The sequence below is a fragment of the Leptopilina boulardi genome, unplaced genomic scaffold (assembly GCF_019393585.1).
Source record: "Leptopilina boulardi isolate dan_hultmark-lab unplaced genomic scaffold, ZJU_Lbou_2.1 LbouV2_231, whole genome shotgun sequence".
Classification (NCBI taxonomy): domain Eukaryota; kingdom Metazoa; phylum Arthropoda; class Insecta; order Hymenoptera; family Figitidae; genus Leptopilina; species Leptopilina boulardi.
Window position 1 is genome coordinate 199,346 of NW_026137787.1, and position 14,434 is coordinate 213,779.

At 33.6% G+C, this 14,434-nt stretch overlaps 1 protein-coding gene across 1 annotated transcript in view; it reads right to left on the reverse strand.

Moving 5' to 3' along the window:
- LOC127280271 (probable G-protein coupled receptor Mth-like 1) overlaps positions 1–14,434 on the reverse strand; it is a 286,104-nt gene that overhangs the window by 51,635 nt on the left and 220,035 nt on the right. The window lies entirely within an intron of this gene.

Below are 14,434 nucleotides of genomic sequence, written 5' to 3' on the forward strand. Positions count from 1 at the left end.
ACACAACAACTATCATTATATAATCACAAATTTCAAAATTCACCACTATGAACGCTTGAATGAATTTTCTCAACCCGGATCGTTTGGGAATTTGGTGTTTTCACTTCTTTCCATTTCCTAATTCCACTTTTTCTATTTTCTATAAATTTTACCAAATTAAAAATAGAAGGAATACAATTGTAAATGTAAAAAAAGACGCAGATTTTTCAATGAGAGAAATAACAACAGAATACCCCGAGGAATTTAATCAGACATTGGTATACCAATTTGTCTGGCAGTATCTTAAAGTTTACAGAGGATAACTCATCAGTATTGAAATTCAGAAGTGAGAGAGAGAGAGAGGGTGAGTTGAATAAAAGGTGTCACCCTTCGGTGAGATGAACAAAACGCCATCTTGTTGTTGACGATGGTGTGAGGAACCATCACCACCACCATAAAGCTCTTTTCTCTTCAGCATTGGTCGCCACGCGAAAACGAGGGCTGATAATGTGTGTTCTCTCTCCCTTGAAGCTCTATTGTCAATCTACCAGGTCTGTTTACATACCAAAGAGGACGTTTTCAACCACTCCATAAGATCCATCCGATGAAGGCAAAGTGCGAAAATCAAAGACGAACCCCCCTGCCCCAAGTTTCTCTCCTTATATATAGCCTATATGTTGACACTGGACAGAGAAATGGGAAATCCAGTGAAAGCATAATATACAAGATAAAGGATAAGAGGAATGGGTAAATCAAATTGAACATAGAAGAAGATAGAGTATGATAAATCAGATAAATGATAAATAAGATAGCTGATAAAAAATATAGAATTAGATTAGAACTTAGGAAATATTTTTGTGACGGTACAAAACACGTGGCAATATCAAAAGACGTCACACTTGTTTGACGATTATAATAAAATATTTATCATTTAATTCGAGTTCGTAGTTTAATTTGGTACCTTGTTCACAAATAAGATTTCGAATATATACTGTCCTTTCTATCAATTAACTTGACTAATTATTTATTCATATCCCATACTCTCTTTCGCTTCCCACTCTCTCACTCATCATTCACGTTATACATATATCGTTTCATGAAGCTATCAGGATTTTCTAAAAAATAATTTCTATGTAAAAATGAATAGATTTTCTTAACAATAGCAAGTATACTTATCGATCGATTTGGTTGGATGACAGGAAGATATTTTGCATCGAGATCTCCATTCAATGTCGACAAAAAAAAAGAAATAAAGAAATATCAGCTTTTACTGAATGCAGGACGCATTGTCAGGATTCAGTAACAGAAGGTGTGGATTGGACATTGAAGAAATGGTACTACATTTGTTGAAGATTAGATATACAGAGAGAGGACATTGCTCTTGAGTCTGTCTTTGCCATCATCAAGTCCTTATTTATCTTTAGAAGAAGGAATGAAACTCTTTGAGGATATGTGTTGCAATTTCAACGCACGCACACACACACTTCTTCTTTGGGATTCTTGAAACTTGAGACAACCTTCCGGGTGGTTTTCTTTCTCCCGCGCGATTGTGTTTTATCCCCTTTTATATATATTTATCTTCCCTCAAGGTTCATAGCATCACCTTTTCTTTACAGTTTTACATAAATATCTTTTTTCTTTTCATACAATTTTCCGTTAAATATTGGTTGAATGAAGTTGCATATTATAGGCTATAGGATCGAAAATTAAAATCAATACAAATGTTGTGTATTATTGAAACGGTAAAATCTGTCTTAAAGCTTCGTGAATTAGGTGATGCTACCTTCTTAACATTCGAGTAATTTATAATTGATTCCCTTTCCTTGTTCTCTAATTATGGCTATGATGCCATCATTGAATGCCATAAAATATGAGCGATGCTTTCAATGGGTCAATGTAATTAAAAAGCAACACCTAAGAATTTCTGAATCCGATGTGTGATTAAAAGAGTAATTCCGGAGTAACGACTTGGATATGTATCAATTTGTATCATTTTTTACCTCTCCGGAACTTGGATAAGTATTCTTTATAATCTTTTCGTTATTAATTGGTTTGTAATAATTGACGAACCCTCAGGATTTCATTAAATTAATTAAAGCATGTAAAAAAATTAATATTGAAAGGGCGGATATTTTGATTATTGATTTGAAACTTAATTTTAACCATTGTTTGTTAATTCTTTTCCCTCCCCAAGGTATATGATTTTAATTTAAATAAATATATACCTTTAGCATGGTTCGTGGAATAGGTGTAAAATGAACTCGGGTAAAATTGAAGAAAATAGATATATAATAATGAAAGAAAGGAGAAACGGTTTGCGAGCAGGGCAAGAAGAGAGGTTTGTTCCTATAATAAAGGACTATGCTGATTGTCTATGTGCGTTCAACTCCCGACAATTTCCACATGTTCGCGCACACCGATTTCCTTTCCCCTTTTGCTGCTTCTGAATAAGAAGAATAATTCCGAGGCGCGTATATGTATATTGCTTCTGATTGTTCCCGTGGTTTACGAGCATATCTGCAAATGAAGGGCCACAAATACTGACTCCTGTTATAGAATTGCGCGGGAATCCTCCAAAGGGACGTTGAATTGGGGAGAGAATTTTATCAGATTCCAGATAGAAATAAAATTTCCCATTTCTCTGTATTTAATTCACCGATATATGAAAGGTATAAAATTATAAAAGTTTAAAAAGTAGAATTAGCCGCCGTTTTTGATGTTTCGGATGAGAAAAAAAAAGCGAAGACTGCAATTCTCGAAGGGAGGTAAAAAAAAGTTACTTTCGAAAGCCATCACTTTAGCGTCATTTGGCGAGGTGGCGGTGCATGTAAGTGGCCACCGCACCACTGATTGCCAGCGACGCGCTTTATCGAGCAATTTTCTCTCATTTCATGAAGCTCGATAAACGTCAAGACATTTCTGTTCATCATTATTATCATCATCAAAATACCTTTTTTCTGATCTTCGCGTCTATGAGGGGAAAAAAAATTGGTATAATAAATTCGGATAACAAGAAAGTAAAGATCAAATATCGAATAGCGTCATTCTCCACTTTATGTATAGAACTGGTTTTAAACGTTATTTTTTATTTTTTTTTTTTTTGCAAAACATCCGTAAATTGCGTGCAATTACTATTTTACAGGTATAATTGCTTTAGATCCTAATCGTTCTTTTTTTCAATGTTTTCTTTTCTTTTCTTCTTCATACCACAAAGATCCTGCGCGAAAGTAACTGTTTTAATGATAGCCATATAACGATATAGCTTGGAACAACTCTTGCAAACCAATTTTCTAAAGATACTAATCAGTATTTTCCTTGGCTCTTTAAGAAAGAGGGAAAAAAATGAATTCTATCCCACGGTTGAGAGTATAAACGAAGTTTTGGATTTTGTGAAAAGAAAAATTGGGTATTATAATTGCGCTCTTGAAATCGAAGAGAGTTTTGGTCTTTAAACATCAATAGAAGCAATAAGTGGCATTTGGTCAGGCAGAAGGTGAAGGGAAGTCGTTCCAAAGAGGGTTTAGACGACGACGACTATCGACGCATGTGAGTGGCCATTAGTTACCAAAGTTTACCCGCAAACGGACATGCACACAAGCCACTGATTGACTACAAGGCATTTGAAGTTGACTTGCAGGTATTCGCGGTCGTTAATACCGGCAAGCTTTCGATTTTCCCTCTGGCATTTGTGTTGAAGAATCTAACGTGTATATAACAAACGAATATCGATTCCAAAATCGGGCTTTTGTTATAAAAATATATATCTATATATATCTTTTCGTGGTGTGGTGATGAAGTTGAGAATCCAGCAGGAGTTATGAGCGAACATCACGATACGCGAGCGGTTATATGCGATTGACGGCGTGGCAGGGAGAACGAGTTTTACGGGCAATAAAGTGCTATTAAAGGTCGTGGCAAGTAATGCCGCTACTTCAGCAAACGTTCCGCCTATTCCCTGTTTTATTTGCTTTGGCTATATAGTTTCTTCGGTTCATCATCACTACCACCATCATCGTGTGTATGCCTCTCTTCGACCCCGGAAGACGCGAATTTTCCGCACATATTATTTTCAATGCTTCAAACGAACGAACATCTGCCATAAAACGGAAGTGCGGCTTGCGCAAATCTGCATAGTTGCATTTTATACCGGAATCGTTTTTTTATAATGCAATTAAAAAAATAGTGAAAAAAAATCCTTGTCCGACGAAAAATTATTGATTATCAAAATTGTCAACTAAAAAGCAGAGGAATAATTATAGGATTTTGACAGGAATTATTTTTTTCGAGAAAAATTAAATATCTAGAAAGAGATATAAATAGGAATTTTATACCATAGAGTGTAATTTTAAAGAGATTGTAGAGAAAGCTATTGAAGATTTTTAAATTGAGGTCTCTCTTCCTCTATTTGCAGGTTGAACTGAACCTAAAGTCGTGAATTATTTAGCGCGGAAATTATTTATGCATTCAGAAGGCAAATATCGAGGAACAAGCTATACATGTGAAGAATGAAAAAAGAAGAAAATTTCGTTGCAGAGATTATCGTTATAGATTAACAAGCAATGGGAGGAGATGTCACGAAGGGACGAATCTCATTAAGAGAGTATAGAAATAGTAATCTCATCTTACACCCTTTTTCGACAAAAAATAAAATATATATATACATATCTCTTGGAATACAACATCGTTGACATTAGAATTACTCATGTAGACTTTGCATAATTTGCATGAAGCAGGAAGCTCTTTGCTTAACTCCACCTAATTACAGGTACATCATAGACGTTATATATAGTCCATTCTACATTTATAGTTAATTTGCAGTTGCCTATAGTAAAAATTGAAAAAAATGCCAAAAAGTTAACATTTTTAATAATTTCCCTTTACTGTAAAATTACAAATCATCGTTTTCAAAATCATTTATTATATTTTTACAAGAGGTAATAAAATGATAATTCGATATGCAAATTATTGATAAAATTTTTTTTATGGTGTCCTATATATTAATAAAAACAGTTAATAAGATGCGGAAATTAAAATTTTAAACAATAGGACGATATAGAATGATGTGGGTTTGAATCCCACCGCTGTCACCGTGTCAATTTTTTTTTAATTGTAATAATTTCATATCTTAACTGTTAAATATACGTCCTGTTTGAGAAATTTCATTAATAATTCATCTATACTGTCTCGAAAGTTAATAATAATTTTCCGAGACAGAGAGAAATTATTTTTATCAAAATGGAAATATTGTTTTGATTTTAGTGAATTAGGGAATTCCGTGTTTGAAATTAAATTCTAATTGGATTTTGTTTTATTTTTGTGGGAATGGAAATTGTAAAAATGAATGTGGAAACGGTAATGGAGTAGAAATTGGAAAAAATTGAAGTGAGAAGTTGGATTATGTAATTCAATTTCCACTTCCATTTCTACTACCGCACTTCCACTTTTTCTAGTTACCATTCCCATTTTTTCAAATTTCCATTCACATTTTTAATTCCATTTTTTCTAATTTCCACTTCCACTTTATCCCATTTTCATTTCTATTTCCACTTCCAATTTTTTCAATTTCTACTTCGACTTTGTCTAATTTCCACCGTCACATTAATTTCTACTTCCACTTTTTTTAAATTCTATTATCAATTCCATTTCTATTTACACATTTTCAAATTTCTATTCCATTATAATTTCCACTTTTTCTAATTTACATTCTCACTTTCATTTCTATTTTCCCTTTTTCCAATTTCCACTCCCACTTTAATTTCCATTTTTTTCAATTTTCATTCCAATTCCAACTTTTTCTGATTTTTATTCCCACTTCCTTTTTCTTCTATTTAGGAAAAGTTAAAGAGGAAATTATTGTGGAAATGAAAATTAGAAAAAGTGTAAGTGAAAATTTAAAAAAGATAGAAATGGGAATGGAAATTGGAATAAGTGAAAATGGAAGTAGGAATAAAATTTGAAAAAAGTGCAAATAGAAATTAGAAAAAGTGGAAATTGAAATTGAAGTGGGAGTGGAAATTGGAAAAAGTGGAAATGGAAATCGAAGAGAGAATGGAAATTGGATAAAGTGGAAATAAGTGTGGAAATAAAATTTGGAGAAAATGAATGTAGAAATGAAAATGAGAATGGTAATTAGAAAAAAGTGGAAGTGGAAATTGAAGTGGGTGTGGAAATTGGGAATAGTGAAAATGGAAATAGGAATAAAATTTGGACAAAGTGCAAATGGAAATTGAAGTGGGAGCGGAGATTGGAAGAAGTGGAAATGGCAATGGAAGAGAGAATGGAAATTGGAAAAAGTCGAAATGGAAATTGAAGAGAGTATGGAAATTGGAAAAAGTGGAAATAAAATTTTGGTAAAAATGAAAGTAGAAATGAAATTGAGAATGGAAATTAAAAAAAAATTGGAAGTGGAAATTGAAGTGAAGTAAAAATTAGAAAAGATGGAAATGGAAATGTTAATGGTAACATAAATACAAATCGAAAAAAGTGGACATGGAAATGGTAGGGGAAATTGGTTAAAGTTGAAGTGGAAATGAAACGGGAATGTATTTTTGGATTGTAATTCCGAAAAATCCCGCATTTAAAAGCTAAAAAAGACTTGAGGTTTGATGAAAAAAATAGTTAAGCTCCTTCGGTGTTGATTAGATGGGAGAAAATGAGTGGAAATGTCTGAAGCGTGGCAATTTGCCGAGGATTTTGGTCGACTTGATAAGAGCTAATCTAGAATCTCAAGTTACATTAGAGGACTTGCCTCAATGTAAGAAGATGAGATTGGCTTTTGTTCGTTGGCAAATCGTTCGGCACGTTGTTTGGACCGCCATTAGTGAAGAGGCATGAAATCGCGTATATATATAGAGAGAGAGGGAAAGGGAGAAAGCTCGATTTGGGTATATAAGGAATAACTGCTCGACCCATTAGGTTTCTAGACCGACTTATATACTTGAGTCGGCTTCTGTGCCGGCGGCCAAGTTTTCGATCGGTGCCGCGATGGGTATGAGGGAATCAAAAGGGCACACAATAGCGACCTCGAACCTTGGGAGAATTATTTATCAAGGGAATTATTCCACGCGGAATTGGGGAACGAAGTCTTCTCTTCTACGTCGACGTTGTCGTTGTCGCTCTCTGTTCGGTCGTCGTCGTCGTCTCGTTACGCATTCATGGCGTTCCCATTGTAATCTTCCTCGAAGCAAATGCCATTGCTGCACTTCCGATCTCATGAAAAACGACCAACTTCCATCCAATTTTCAAACTTTTACCCTCGAACAAAAAGGAAAACGTTAAAGAGATTTCTGAAAGGCTAAGCCGAGCATGAATTAATTAATGACAAAGAATGATTATGATGTTTCTTGCTTTTGTGTGACAGTTTTATTGGAAACCTCTTTTAAAGATATGAAGGGATAAAACCGCAAGGATCTCTCTCTCTCTTTCTGGACAATGTTTCAGCAAAAGAATTATTAATCATTCATTTTCATTTTGTATGCTCGGTTCAAGATATCCCCTTCAAAAGAGATGATAAGATCGTTTTAGAGAAAGATTTTTTCTCCCAGTAGGTGGTGGTGGTGAGACCAAAAAAAAAGATTCGATAATCTTTTGTGGTTTTCAAACCGCTTGAGGTTCGTTCATAATTACTCATCCATAAATCATTTCCAATGAATCGGATATATACTTGAGGTTGAGAGCCATTTAAAGAGATAAAAACTGACAGGATGAACCAGAGATTGAACAAATTTTGTCTGCGGTTCGTCTGTACCGGAAGCAGTGTGTCGGCTTTCTGTCGCGTGCCGTTCACCGTCAATGAAAGAGAGGGAAAAAAAAGAGATAAGCCACTGTAGACAGATGTCGATTTGGTATAGTGGTATGCTTTTAGTGAAGAAACTTTTTATCAAACCGCAATTAAAAAGAAATATTGAATACAATTTTTATATATATATACCCAGATAACACACGTACTAGTACGGTAGTAGTATAATACTAGTACGACGTACTAGACGTACTAGTACTGTACCAGCCATGTACCTTCGCACGGTACCAGGTACTGTACTAGTACGGCGTACCGGTATGCAATATCGGTAGAATACGAGTACTATACGAGTACGACGTACTGAAAACTTTTGTGACTTAGTATAACGTACTGTTATTGTACTGGTACAATACTAGTATGATGTACAATATAAAATATTATATACCCTCCCCTTTCTCTTCCCACAATAGTATTTTCATTATTTTCATTTATTATTCAAAAGAAAATCTGTGGGAGAATGTATATATGTAACTTGTATTCTCACTTATCTTAAAATGTCTGGTGTTTTATATTATTTTAATTACTTAACTTTATCAAATATTAATTGATTATTTCTTTACATTTAAACATTATTTCAAAAGAATTTTAAACTTGATGTTATAAATTGCTTTGAAAAACATATTATCACATCCTAACCTATAAATATGTTATATGTATAAGAAAAACTATAACGAAATAACACACAATTGAATTTAAAAATATATCAATATGATCAAGACCGAATTTATGAATTTTTCTCATTATAAATGTAAAAGATTTTGATGTTTTTCAATGAAATAACACCACGGCACCATGTCAAAGTAAAAGAATATAAATCTTATAAAGATCGATGATTTAATATAAATTTAATCTCGGATATTCAAGATAAGTACAGAAGCACAAGTTACAAACGTTAATACTCTTTTGCTGCATCATAAACCACTTTTTTCACCAACATTTATTGCACCGTTTTCAGTGACGCGTTCATATTTGACAATTGTCAAGAAAGTGAGGTTGGGTTGGCATTACCAGCAAAGACTCCCAGTACGACGTACCAGTATTATACTTGTATCGTACAAGTATGTTGTGCTTCTTATTTCAGAAGTACGACGTACTGGTATTGTACTAGTACTATACTTTTATCGAGTAATCATATTTTACAATTCTAACAGTACGACATACTTTTATTGTACTAGTACCGTACTGGTACGACATATATCATTATTTTGTACTTGTATAAAACTAGTATAATACTAGTACGCCGTACTCGTAAATAACGATTAGTACGCTTGGTTATCTGGGTATATATATAAATATATAAATATAATTTTACTTGAATGATTCTCCGAAGTTCTCTCGACTTCTTTCTTTTAAGAATATTCTCCAAGGAAGGCAAGAGTTCCACATTCCAAAGGAGAGGGAGAGGATAGAACGCGTGGAAATTGTGAGACACTGGTATATATATAAGAGTTCAGATAAGATTGTAGTTTTAGATGTTCGAAAAAGGTGAAAGATACCTGGTAGGTCTGGTAAGATGATCAGCAGTCACAGATGACAGTTGCATGATAAGACAAAAACGAATGGAAGTGTCTTCCCACGGGGAAACGAGTTAGCGGAAATCAGTAATGATCAGTTTTCTTAACAGAATTATTGAGGATATGATAATTTCTCTAATTATTTTTAACAATGATAAATTAGTCGGTTAAATTTTAACAAAAATCAGAAATTATTTTCTCAAATAAATTCATTAATTCCCTATAATGAATTAATTAATTCTTTCTCCAAAAATTCAATTAAAAGAAGAATTAGAAAAAGAATTTTGATTGCAAAACTACTTGAAGGAACTAGAGTGCAAATTGCAAGTCAATTTACATAATGTGATCTCCGAAATTATTTTTTTTTTCCTCCTCTTTATGGTATTCTATACACGAGCCATGATCCTGTATTATATACTCACAGTTAACCTTCTTCAAGATTTTATCAGACCCTAAAATGGAATTCTCATCTTGCATCCCTTTTACTAATTGGCCTTTAAAAAAGAACTTGCTACTGGATTTTCAAAATAAATATGACAATCCAATTATCTAAATTGACAATAATCGACTTAAAGATAGCATCGTAATTAATTTTTATCACGAAAAGATATAATCAGAATACTAATCAAATGGAAGTAATTTTTAATTACTATAACAAAAAAATGATTCTTCTGAAAATAATATTGATTTTCCCAAAAAGGATATCATCCGAGAATCTCGAATCATCACGTGACGTTATATACCCTTGACCCTTCCTCTTGGGATCAAAACTCTAGGCTTTCTTGAGTCAGACGAACAAGTTTTGTATTATAGTAAAGGTGTGGAAGGTAAAGATCACTCAGAGGGGATATAGTCGACAAGGTCACGATTACTTGAGGACCCACAGCATCGTCTTTTTTTGCCTGAGCTCTCTCATCTTCTCTTCTCTCTCACAATATTACGCTAGGTCACGTTCCCAGTTAAGTCGAGGTTCATGGACTTATATTACCACGTGGAAAATCACACCAAAGAATATAAGCTTGCAGATTCATGTAATGGTGGTGTGCAAAAAAAAAAAAAAAGAAAGAGAAGAAACGAACGACAGATTGTGTAGAAATTTAGAGATGCGGCCAACAAGGAATTCCCCACAGATGGTTTGTGTTACACTCTGACCTAAAGGTAACACGCCCTCCTCGTGTCTTGTACTAACTACGAGTAATAAATTCCTAAACTCGTCTACTCCCTCTCTCTCTCTCTTCTCATTCTATGAACAACCCGAGGCCAATTAGTACACTCTGAGTATAGTCATCTATTTTTTTTCTCCCTTCGATTAACCCGTTCGTGTCGACTTTAACGCACACGATACATCGACATTAAAGAATAAAAGTATTGGAATAAATGTATAATGATCGAATAGGGACTTTGTATATGCAATTCCTTTTGCAAAAAGGATATGATTTCCGCTTTAAAACTCTTATCTTTATTCTTATAACGTGAGAGAGTGATAGTCTTGAAAATAACGGTATTTTTGCAAGTGACCGCAGGGCAAGAACTGGTTAGTGGTAGTAGTGATGATGATGATGATGATGGTGGTGGTGGTAGTAGTAACCCTCATGAGAAAATTTTTTATAATTTTTATACCAAGGCTTTCACTCGATGGACTTGTTTATTGCGGACGTATCTATAATAATCCCGAATGAAAATACAGAAATTCTGCGAGATCATGCACCCAGGATACAAATTCCTTGGATTTAATTTCCGTTCAATTATCTACCACTCTTCATTGGTTGAGAGAAAAGTATTTTTTAAATTCTTTGCTCATTAAAATACACACACAAAAATATATACTGTTTCCGGAATAATTTCTTAATGGATACATAAAGAATCCAAAGCTATGGATTTTGGAAATATTTCTTTTAGATAAAAAAAAATCCCCTTTTTATATTTACAAAATTATTCTATAAGGCAATTGAAATTAGCAATTAATTGAAAATTTTGCTTCCATTTGAGGAATTTTTTCCCTCAATAACTATTATAATTCCTGCAACATATTGGATTAAATTATATTTCGAAATAACGTTTGGAACAAAAAATTATTTGTTTCAACTATATATATATACATACGTATAAGCGGATTTTAATATCCGACAGCAATGTGTGCATCGGATTCGAAAAACAGTCTTTCATTAAAAACGTTGCAGGATAAACAAACTACGGTTCATTTTAAATCTGTATCCTCGAGAGAGAGAGAGAGAGAGAGAGAGAGAAAGAGGGACTTTGAATGTCGATATTTTATGCGAGGCAAAAGGTTCGATTGATTCATATCGCGAGTGTGTATATATATAGTACAGTTGGCAAGAGAGAAAAAGAGAGGGAGAGAGAGAGAGAGAGAACGTCGGGATTTCGCGGAGAATGGGAAAGAGTTATGGAGGATATTTGGATTTTCATTTAGACGACACGTAGCAGCACTTCGGGCGAAACACGAGTTTTAATTAAAGCCGTCCTCACGGTCCCTTTCCGATATTCAAATCAGTAACCCGCATTTCTGCTGCTTTGGTTCGTCCTCTCTTGCTCATCTCCTGGCGGCAGATGGTCAGGAGATTTTGACACGAGTCACTCCTCGCAAGAAAAAGACGTGTAAACGATTCCTTTGGAACTTTAAATATACATATATTAAGTTACCGACAACACTATCGCGATCAGGGAATTTTTTTTTTTTTTTTTTATTAATTTTTCTTTTCGCATGCGGGATTTTGTACAAATCCAATCATATTGGCGAATTTGGAGAAAAAAAGTTTTTATTTGAATTCTTTCATGTGAAGTTAGGTTTGTTAAGGGTTCTGTCATCCAAACTTCTTTAAACCTTCAAGAAATTTTAGAGAAACATCGTGGTTCTAAATAAGCTTTATCGAATTAAAATTTTCATTAAAATTTTTAGAAAATTTCTAGAACTGTTTAGAAACTTTTATGAAATCTTCTGAAATGTTTATAGAACCTAAAAAATTTTGTGAAAATTTTATGAAATCTTCTAAGGTTCACTTTCTGGAAACTTTGTAGAATCTTTTGAAAACTTTATGAAATCTCCAAAAACTTTATGGAATTTTCATAAAAACTTCTTAAAATCTTAGTTAAAATTTTATGGAACCTTTTATGTATAAGCTTTATTAAAATTTGCAGAAACTTCATTCGACCTTCTAAAAATTTTATAGAACGTTCTGGAGATTTATTGAAACTTATTGAAACCTTATCTAATAAGCGTCAATAAAAATTCCAAAAACATCATTCTACCTTTTGGAAACTTTTTAGATATCTGTCTAGAAATTTCATGAAACCTTCTGAAAATTTTATAGAACGTTATCCAAAAGAAAATTAATGTAAAATTTTGAAAACTTCATGAAATCTTTTAAAAATTCTAAAAAACTACTTAAAAATCTTTATATGGAACCTGAAAAAAGAAAACTTTACAGAACCTATATACGTAAAGTGTTGGAAAAATATATAATTCCTCAAGTTTGGAGGAAATATAATAATAATATCTTGTTACTAAATAACAAGAAATCCTAATAAAATAAAGCACAACACAACTACTTATCTAACAGGGGCTATAAAATTATGCCTAGTAAACAGCACTTTGCATGTGAAAGTCATAAAATTTGAAGAGACTGCATGATACTCATGAGTTAACTCTGCATTATGCTAATGTATATGGAGTTGATTGAGATAATCCTGAAGCGATTTTGTCCTGGCTGAATGTATATAGATGCGTGGATCGCTAAACCCATCAGACGAAAATACTTTGTGTCAATGGAAGTGTATATGACTCGTAAATCCAAATAAACACGTGAGTGTACTTTGCGAGAAAATTCGATATTTACGATTTCTAGCTATATGTATGCAAGGGAAAGAGGGAGAGAGAGGGGGAATTTACCAATATGAGAGAGAGAGAGCGCGCGAGAGCGAGGGAGAGAGAGTTGTAATCAGGTAGATGGTAGCATTCATCATGCGTGTCCTCAATAAAGGGAGGAGTTTAGAAGATATACTGCTTAATCGTCCAAACTGATCTGTAATCATTGTGTCGAAGCTTCAGGGCCCTTTAAATATCTGGGTCTGATAGCAGATTCACAGTACTTAAACATTCCCTAAGGGGGGGGGGGGCGATTATGTTATTCTATTTTCACTTCCATTTTCACTGAATATAATTTTTATTTATAATTTTGCTTCCACTTCCACTGATTCTAATTTTCGCTTCTACTAAATTAGTTTAATATTCCACATTCCGGATCCCACTTTTCACATTCTGTATTCCGGATTCCACTTTCAAAATTCAGTATTTCAGATTCCACATGTCAGATCCCATTTTCAAAATTCCCTATTCGCGATTCCACATTCCGTATTCCACTTTGCACATTTCGGATTCCACTTTTTAAATTCCGTATTTCAGATTCCACTTTCAAAATTCCGGGTTTCACATTCCGTATTCCGGATCCCATTATCAAAATTCCGTATTTCAGATTCCACTTTCAAAATTCCGGGTTTCACATTCCCTATTCCGGATCCCATTATCAAAATTCCGTATTTCAGATTCCCGATTCCACATTCCGTATTCTGTATCCTATATTTCGGATTCAACTTTTCACATTCTGGATTCTACATTCTAAATCCCATATTCCGGATTCCACTTTTAAAATGCCAGATTCCACATCTCAAATTCTAAAATTGGAATCAGGAATCCGGAATGTGGAAAGTGGAATACGGGATATTAGATCCGGAATACAGAATTTTAAAACTGGAACTACAGAATAAATTTTTCCTCGATATTTTCTTTTTATTAGCATGGCAATAGACAATAATAATTAGCAGTTCAGTAACAATAAATCCTCAGCATATAGAAAGCACAATCCTAATGAAACTCAACGAGAGTTGAATTAATCTGATTGTTCAGATAAAATTCAGTATATGTGTGTGTGTGTGCGCAACTTTATTATTGTGTAACGAGAAACACGCGCGGCAGGATTCCAATAGTGAATGAGGTATATAACTGAGATATATATCTAAAATCATATATTTAATCTCTGAACTATATTTAAACGACTGTGTCCGTAACTTCTCGCCTAGGATTCTTGTTGTGAATTATCATTATTATTATTATTATTTATCGCCGTTG